The following is a 9,513-nucleotide window of genomic DNA, read 5'->3' as shown; positions in this document are numbered from 1 at the left end:
CATGAGGTGGTATCTCAGTGTGGTTTTGATTTGTATTTCCCTGATGATGAGTGATGTTGAGCATCTTTTCATGTGTCTGTTGGCCATCTGGATGTCTTCCTTAGAGAAGTGTCTACTCATGTCTTCTTCCCATTTCTTCACTAGATTATTTGTTTTTCGGGTGTGGAGTTTGGTGAGTTCTTTATAGATTTTGGATACTAGTCCTTTGTCTGATATGTCATTTCCAAATATCTTTTCCCATTCCATCGGTTGCCTTTCAGTTTTGTTGATTGTTTCCTTTGCAATGCAGAAGCTTTTTATCTTCATGAAGTGCCAATAGTTCATTTTTGCTTTTAATTCCCTTGCCGTTGGAGATGTGTCAAGTAAGAAATTGCTGCGGCTGAGATCAGAGAGGTTTTTTTTCCTGCTTTCTCCTCTAGGGTTTTGATGGTTTCCTGTCTCACATTCAGGTCCTTCATCCATTTTGAGTTTATTTTTCTGTATGGTGTAAGAAAGTGGTATAGTTTCATTCTTCTGCATGTTGCTTTCCAGTTCTCCCAGCACCATTTGTTAAAGAGACTGTCTTTTTTCCATTGGATATTCTTTCCTGCTTTGTCAAAGATTAGTTGGCCATACTTTTGTGGGTCCAATTCTGGAGTCTCTATTCTATTCCAGTGGTCTCTGTGTCTGTTTTTGTGCCAATACCATGCTGTCTGGGATTGTGATGCCTCCCACTTTGGTCTTCTTCTTCAAAATTACTTTGGCTATTTGGGGTCTTTTGTGGTCCCATACAAATTTTAGGATTGCTTGTTGTAGCTTTGAGAAGAATGCTGGTCCAATTTTGATTGGGATTGCATTAAATGTGTACTTTGCTTTGGGTAGTATTGACATTTTAACAATATTTATTCTTCCAATCCATGAGCACGGAATGTTTTTCCATTTCTTTATATCGTCTCAATTTCCTTCATAAGCTTTCTATAGTTTTCAGCCTACAGATCTTTTACATCTTTGGTTAGGTTTATTCCTAGGTATTTTATGCTTCTTGGTGCAATTGTGAATGGGATCGGTTTCTTTATTTGTCTTTCTGCCCCTTCATTATTAGTGTATAAGAATGCAACTGATTTCTGTACATTAATTTTGTATCCTGCGACTTTGCTGAAATACATGAATCAGTTCTAGCAGAGGTGGAGTCTGTTGGGTTTTCCATGTATAATATCGTGTCATCTGCAAAAAGTGAAAGCTTGACTTCATCTTTGCCAATTTTGATGCCTTGATTTCCTTTTGTTGTCTGATTGCTGATGCTAGCACTTCCAACCCTATGTTAAACAACAGCGGTGAGAGAGGACATCCCTGTCGTGTTCCTGATCTCAGGGGGAAAGCTCTCATTTTTTCCCCATTGAGGATGATATTAGCTGTGGGCTTTTCATAAATGGCTTTTATGATGTTTAAGTATCTTCCTTCTATCCCAACTTTCTCGAGGGTTTTTATTAAGAAAGGATGCTGAATTTTGTCAGATACTTTTTCTGCATCGGTTGACAGGCTCATAAGTTTCTTATCTTTTCTTTTATTAATGTGACGTATCACATTGATTGATTTGTGAATATTGAACCAGCCCTGAAACCCAGGAATGAATCCCACTTGATCCTGGTGAATAATTCTTTTTATATGCTCTTGAATTCGATTTGCTGTTTTCTTGTTGAGAACTTTTGCTTCCATATTCATCAGGGATATTGGCCTGTAGTTCTCTTTTTTTGCCGGGTCTCTGTCTGTCTGGTTAAGGAACCAAAGTAATGCTGGCTTCATAGAATGAGTCTGGAAGTTTTCCTTCCCTTTCTATTTTTTGGAACAGCTTGAGAAGGATAGGTATTATCTCTGCTTTAAATGTCTGGTAGAATTCCCCAGGGAAGCCATCTGGTCCTGGACTCTTATTTGTTGGGAGATTTTTGATAACTGATTAAATTTCTTCGCTGGTTATGTTCAAGCTTTCTAATTCCTCCTGTTTGAATTTTTGAAGTGTGTGGGTGTTTAGGAATTTGTCCATTTCTTCCAGGTTGTCAAGTTTGTTAGCATATAATTTTTCATAGTATTCCCTGATAATTGCTTGTATTTCTGAGGGATTGGTTGTAATAATTCCATTTTCATTCATGATTTTATCTATTTGGGTCATCTCCCTTTTCTTTTTGAGAAGCCTGGCTAGACATTTATCAATTTTATTTATTTTTCAAAAAACCAACTCTTGGTTTCATTGATCTGCTCTACAGTTTTTTTAGATTCTATATTGTTTATTTCTGCTCTGATCTTTACTATTTCTCTTCTCCTGGGTTTGGGAAGTCTTTGCTGTTCTGCTTCTATTTCCTTTAGGTGTGCTGTTAGATTTTGTATTTGGGATTTTTCTTATTTCTTGAGATAGGCCTGGATTGCAATGTATTTTCCTCTCAGGACTGCCTTTACTGCATCCCAAAGTGTTTATATTTTTGTATTTTCATTTTCATTTGTTTCCATATGTTTAAAACTTCTTCTCTAATTGCCTGGTTGACCCATTCATTCTTTAGTAAGGTGTTCTTTAACCTCCATGCTTTTGGAGGTTTTCCAGACTTTTTCCTGTGGTTGATTTCAAGTTTCATAGCATTGTGGTCTGAAAGTGTGCATGGTATGATCTCAAGTCTTTTATACTTATAAAGGGCTGTTTTGTGACCCACTATGTGATCTATCTGGAGAATGTTTCATGTGCACTTGAGAAGAAAGTATTCTGTTGCTTTGGGATGCAGAGTTCTAAATGTATCTGTCAAGTCCATCTGATCCAATGTATCATTCAGGGCCCTTGTTTCTTTATTGATTTTGTGTCTAGATGATCTATCTGTTGTTGTAAGTGGAGTATTAAAGTCCCCTGCAATTACCAAATTCTTATCAAAAAGGTTGCTTATGTCTGTGATTAATTGTTTTATAAATTTGGGGGCTCCTGTATTTGGCACATAGACATTTATAATTGTTAGCTCTTCCTGATTGGTAGACCCTGTAATTATTATATAATGCCCTTCTTCATCTCTTGTTACAGCCTTTAAGTTAAAGTGTAGTTTGTCTAATATAAGTATGGCTACTCCAGCTTTCTTTTGACCTCCAGTAGCATGATAGATAGTTCTCCATCCCCTCACTTTCAATCTGAAGGTGTCCTCAGGTCTAAAATGAGTCTCTTGTAGACAGCAGATAGATGGGTCTTGTTTTTTTTATCCATTCTGATACCGTATATCTTTTGGTTGGAGAATTTAGTCCATTTGCATTTAGTGTTATTATAGAAAGATATGGGTTTAGAGTCATTGTGATGTCTGTAGGTTTCATGCTTGTAGTGATGTCTCTGGTACTTTTGGTCCTTGCAACATTTCACTCACAGAGTCCCTCTTAGGATCTCTTGTAGGGCTGTTTTAGTGGTGATGAATTCCTTCAGTTTTTGTTTGTTTGGGAAAACTTTTATCCCTACTTCTATTCTGAATGACAGACTTGCTGGATAAAGGATTCTTGGCTGTATATTTTTTCTGTTCGTCACATTTCCTGCCATCACAGATTTTCTGCCATTCCTTTCTGGCCTGCCAAGTTTCAGTAGATAGGTCTGCTACTACCCTTATGTGTCTACCTTTAAAAAAAAATTATTTTTTAATGTTTATTTATTTTTGAGAGAGGGAGAGAGACACAGTGCAAGCAGGGGAGGGGTAGAGAGAGAAGGAGACACAGGATCTGAAGCAGGCTCCAGGCTCTGAGCTCTCGGCACAGAGCCTGATGTGGGGCTTAAACTCACAAACTGTGACATCATGACCTGAGCCAAAGTCGGATGCTTAACGAGTGAGTCACCTAGGCGCCCCTTATGTGTCTACCTTTTGTACGTTAGGGCCTGTTTATCCCTAGCTCCTTCAGAATTCTCTCTTTATCCTTGTATTTTGCCAGTTTCACTATAATATGTCATGCAGAAGATCAATTCAAGTTATGTCTGAAGGGAGTTCTCTGTGACTCTTGGATCAATGCCTGTTTCCTTCCCCCGATCAGGGAAGTTCTCAGGTATGATTTGTTCAAATACACCTTTACCCCCTTTCTCTCTCTCTTATTCTTCTGGAATTCCTATGATACAGATGTTGTTTCCTTTGATTGCATCACTTAGTTCTCTAATTCTCCCCTCAAACACCTGGATTTTTTTTTAATCTCTCTTTTTCTCAGCTTCCTCTTTTTCCCTAATTTTATCCTCTAATTCACCTATTCTCTCCTCTGCCTCTTCAGTCTGTGCTATGGCCATCTCCATTTTATTTTGCACCTCATTTATAGCATTTTTTAGTTCCTTATAACTATTTTTTAGTGCCTTGATCTCTGTAGCAATAGATTCTCTGCTGTCCTCTATGTTTTTTTCAAGCCCAGCAATTAATTTTATGACTATTATTCTAAATTCTTGTTCCATTATATTGCTTAAATCAGTTTTGATCAATTCATTAGTTGTTGCTACTTCCTGGAGTTTCTTTTGAGGAGAATTCTTCCATTTCGTCATTTTGGTTAGCCCCTGCGGTAGCTCCGAACTGCAGGGTACTTCCCCTGTGCTGTCGGGAGAAACTTGTGTTGGTGGGCGGGGCCGCAGTCAGACCCAATGTCTGCCCTCAGCCTAACCCTGGGGCCACAGTTAGACTGGTGTGTACCTTGTGTTGCCCTCTACCAGGAGCAGGACTCACTGTGGAGTGGTGTGGCCCCTGTCTGGGCTGCTGGGCAGTACCTGCCAGGTACTGTTTCGGTGGGATCTGGCCAAAGATGTATTAGCCGGGGTGGATCCACAGGGTGCACAGGGCCAGGAGGGGCAGGCTGAGCTAGCTGCCCTCAGTGGTTCCCTGTGGGAGGGGCACTGCAGCACTGGGAGGGAGGCTGGGATGGAGGCAGGCTCGTCAGAGGGATGGATCCACAGAAGCACAGTGTTGGGCGTTTGTGTGGTGCAAGCAAGTTTGGTGTCAAGAACTGGTTCCCTTTGGAATTTTGGCCAAGGGATGGGAGAGGGAAATGGCCCTTGCCAGTGCTTTTCCCCCTATGAGCTCTGTCCTTCCGGGGCTCAACAACTCTCCCTCCTGGCATCCTCTCACCCTGCCTGCTCTCTCAGAGCAGAGCTGTTGACTTTTAACATTCCAGATGTTAAGTCTCGCTGGCTGTCAGAACTCATGGATTCCGGCCCCTCCGCTTTTGCAAGCCAGACTTCGGGGGCTCTCCCTTGCCCGATGGGCTGCCCCTCCACCGCCCCAGCTCCCTCCCGCCAGTTCGTGTAGCACTCACTGCCTTTCCGCCCTTCCTACCCTCTTCCGTAGGCCTCTTTTCTATGCTTGGCTCTGGAGAGTCTGTTATGCTAGTCTTCTGGTGGTTTTCTGGGTTATTTAGGCAGATGTAGGTGGAATCTAAAAATCAGCAGGACAAGGTGAGCCCAACATCCTCCTACACCGCCATCTTCCTCAAATAGTTCAACTTTATTCAATTTAGAGTACCATTTAGTTCCACTCACTGTAAGTGCTTGACTTGTTTCACAAAAAAATATGTACTAACCCATCTCGTAGCAGCTCTTTTCTAACACATTCTTGGGTTCTGATTTGGTCAGTCTATTAACTAAAGTCACATTTGCAGTCTGACCACTGTTGTACAATCTTAGCAATGTCATCTTCATTATTTATTTACTATGGAAGCTCCAATAGAACATGATATTTTTTTTTCTGTGGTTGCCTGGAGTTTGTGTTTGGACATATTGAACTAGTTTCTACTTCATTGGCTGTGACTTGCATTTATGTGAATTTTTTTGGTCAGATATTCCAAAGATTTATATAAACACAGCCAAGACAAAGCCTTCCTTTCTTGAAGGACATCCTCTAGGAATACTAATATTTATGCTTTAGCTTATTCCCTTCTCTTCCTTGTTAGTACGCTGACAGCCATGAGAAATGTGTTTTCTTTAGAAGGATCAGATGTCATTCTTCTCAAGTCATCAGAGCTACCTTTTGCAGAACTTTGCGTAGTTTGCTTACTTTGAATTTCCCATTGATATATCATTTAACTCTAACTAGGTCAAACAGAGCTGACTGGGTCTAGACAAGACTTCATTTTTCCCCTCCATTGGCATGACTACTTTAAAAGTTTTCATTAACTGTTATTTCCAAGTCTTCTCCTGTCTCTTTAAACCTAAGATCATAGGTGTGCTTTAAGAGATATAAAAATAAATGGGAGGAATGAAAACAAATACATTCAGTGAAGTTTGGAAGTTAATTAAACGTAGAGAGGTTGACATGAGAAACCAAAACCACTCTTCCTTATATTCAGAGATTTTTGCTCATGATAAAATGTGGCTTCCTGTTTATAAGGCTAATTCAAGTGCACAAAGTGGTTACCAGAGGATTTTTTCCAAATTGTGTTTTGGGTGATGTAAATTCAAGTGATTAAAAAATACCATCATAGAGAATCTTAGTTAAATACAGTACTAGAATATAAAAATATTCCTTGGTGAAATGTATTTGAACAAACTATTTTTAGTGAAAAACATCATTCTAGCAGACTTTAATAGATATTAAAGCTATTAACACATAAATATTCATTTATTTTATTTTCAACACAATGAACACTAATTTTTCTCAGATTCATTACTTAATGTGTTGAATAATAAAGCTTCTGCAAGAGCAACTCAGTGCTTGTGACAAATGCAGGTTTTGAAAAGTGTAAGTAGAGTCTTTCTATGTTTGCCCCATGACAGACTCAAAGCAAATAAAATAGTTACAGTTCAAAATGGGGCACATAATATTTAACATTATATGTAGAAATCCCATGTTTAATGTAAAGGATACTATATTAATGCTCCAAAGTGCATCTGATAGTCAACATTCATAAATTTACAAATTTGGTTTTCCCATGGTACTTTTATGTTCCTAGGCTGGAATGAACCTGGGGAAACCACATCCAACTGACCTGTGGAAAATAATAGGTTTAAGCATTTTATAGAAGATAGGTGACCTTCTAGGGGCAGGCAAAGGGCTCCTGAAATGTTGGGAGAGATCAGTGTGTCAGGATAATCAGGCTACATAAAGTGGGCTGGACAGCCAGGGGTCTGCAGAGATGGTTAGTATGCCTGTGTACAGTTTTATACTTCTTTTTAGGCTTTATTGGGCTGGTAGTGGGTCCCCAGAACAGCTTTAGACCATAGTAGCAGTGGGAGTGAGGGTGGGTGGGATCTTGCAGCCTTACATTAGGAAGAAAATCTATCTCTCACCCCTAACCTTTTCCCACTCTTCCCTATTCACATGTTTTATTTTTAGTGAATCTATTTATACTTAAAAGACTCTACTAATCAGTTTTATCAATTAAATAAAAATTATGTATATTTCACTTCTAGAAGAAAGAAATAAGTTACAAGAAAAGAGCAGTTTAAAAAGTAATGATGAGAATATGACCTTGGGTCAGTATAGATTCTTTTTAAAAAAACAAGTTTATGAGATATAACTCATAAATCATAAAATTGACCCATTTAAACAATACAACTTATTGTTATATACTCATAGAGTTGTACAGCAGTCACCAGAATAAAATTTTAGAACATTTTTTTCTCACCTTAAAGAAATCCTGTACTCATTAGCAGTCACTTGCCATTCCTTCACATCTCCTCCCACCATCCTTAAGTAACCACTAATCTACTTTATGTTGCCATAGATTTGCTTATTTTGGACATTTAATATAAAGGGAATTATACAATGTGTGACCTTTAATAATGCCTGGATTCTTTTAACTTAGCATAATGTTTTCCAGGTTCATCAATGTTGTAGCATGTATCAGTACTTTTCTTTTTACTGTTATATAATATTCAGTTGTATGGATATACCACACTATCCATCATCAGATGGACATTTGGGTTGTTTCCTTTTGGCTTTTATAAATATTGCTTTTGTGACCATTTATGTACAAGTTTATATTTGAACATTTAGTTTGAACTTTAACATCCCTGTTTTTGTAAATAAAGCCTTATTGAAACATAGCCACACTTTTAGAAATGGAGTTCTCTACTTGTTCCAAATAAAGTGAGTCCCTCCAAGCAGGGTTGTAGAGCTCTTTGCCTTTATGCCCTGCCTTTCTAGCTGGCCAGAACCCCAGAGTTAGTGCCCTGGAACTAGGGGCAGGGACCTGCTTTTCTAGAGTGACCCCTTCCCCTGAACCTCTCTTAACTGAAGAGGGGTAGTAACGCTTGGTATTATTGCATGGAGTATCTGTCATATGAGTGATCTAGCTGGGGCCCTAGTATTCTTGGCTTACTTCTCCTAGGGTAGAGTTTCCACCCCGAGTGGAGCCAGTTGGTAGAAGAGTGACCTGGTCCTCTCAGCTATGCCACCCAGAAAAGAACTTCTTTAGCAAAGGGCTGAGGCGTGAGCACCCTGCTTTGGCTGAAATTATAGCCCCATATTGGGTGCTGGGGGAGAAGGAGTCTGTCTTCTTGGCCACACATGCCTGGAGTAGACCCTTCTGTATCCTGGAGAGGGGGTGGTGCATAATGTGTACATAATGGAATGTGTCAAGGCCCAAACCCCACAGACTCTTGGTGTTCTTACCAAGATTTAATATATTTTCTTGAATTGATATTTCTGTGTTTGATTTATGCTCTTAGGACAATTTCTAGAGACTTTATATAATTTTCACTAGTTTGTTGCTTGCTGAGGAGTGTGTCATCTGAGCTCCTCACTTCACCATTCTGGAATTCCTGCCTCCCTCATTCATATTTAAGTTCAAATATTCAAATATTGAATAATTCAGACAAAATGATAATACTTTTGTATTTCACTCATCATTACTCCTTGGGTTTCCAGTGTTTTTTTTTAATTTCTTTTTAAATATGTTTTGATGCATGGAACTGAAAGGGTTTGAATTTCTTTTCCTATTGTGGGATGAGGAGCTCACTTCAGGCACGTGTATTTGCCAAAGCAGCATTCTTAGTATTCCTTTACCTGTACTTAATCTTTTTGAGAGAAAACATGGCATTTCTACAATTATTTCTCCCACATGCATCATTTGCTCTTGAATAATAACAGATTGGTTTTTTTAATGGCAAATGATAATACTGTGCATTTCTGTGGGAGGTAACATCTTTTTTTTTTTTCTGAAAAGACTGAAAAGTGAAAATAAAATATCCCTTTAATGGAAATTTCTTGTCACTGCTTTAGTCTGAGATAAAAGAACATAAAGACATGTCATGGCTAGGGAAGACAAGATAAATTGTGATTGGTAACATTGTTCGCAAATCTGAATGGTTCATGGGGAATAAGTTGTATGTCAGGGTCTGTGATAGAATCTTTGGAAAAAACACAGACCTCTAAGGAATGATTTTCAAAGTAGTAGCTTATTGACTTCATTTTGAGTGTAGAACTTCTATAGGAACCTACAGCAAAATGTGTTAAAATCATGACTGTTCTTACATAGCAGCCCTGGGAAGTGGGCTTTAGAAGTGTCCAAATTATAACGCCCAGGCCATTATTAAGTATGTGGTATTTTTTCCAAGTACTT

Source organism: Herpailurus yagouaroundi, unplaced genomic scaffold (genome assembly GCF_014898765.1).
Source record: "Herpailurus yagouaroundi ecotype Mexico unplaced genomic scaffold, PumYag 201, whole genome shotgun sequence".
Classification (NCBI taxonomy): domain Eukaryota; kingdom Metazoa; phylum Chordata; class Mammalia; order Carnivora; family Felidae; genus Herpailurus; species Herpailurus yagouaroundi.
The sequence above is the reverse complement of the archived record's forward strand: the minus strand, read 5'-3'. Positions refer to the sequence as shown.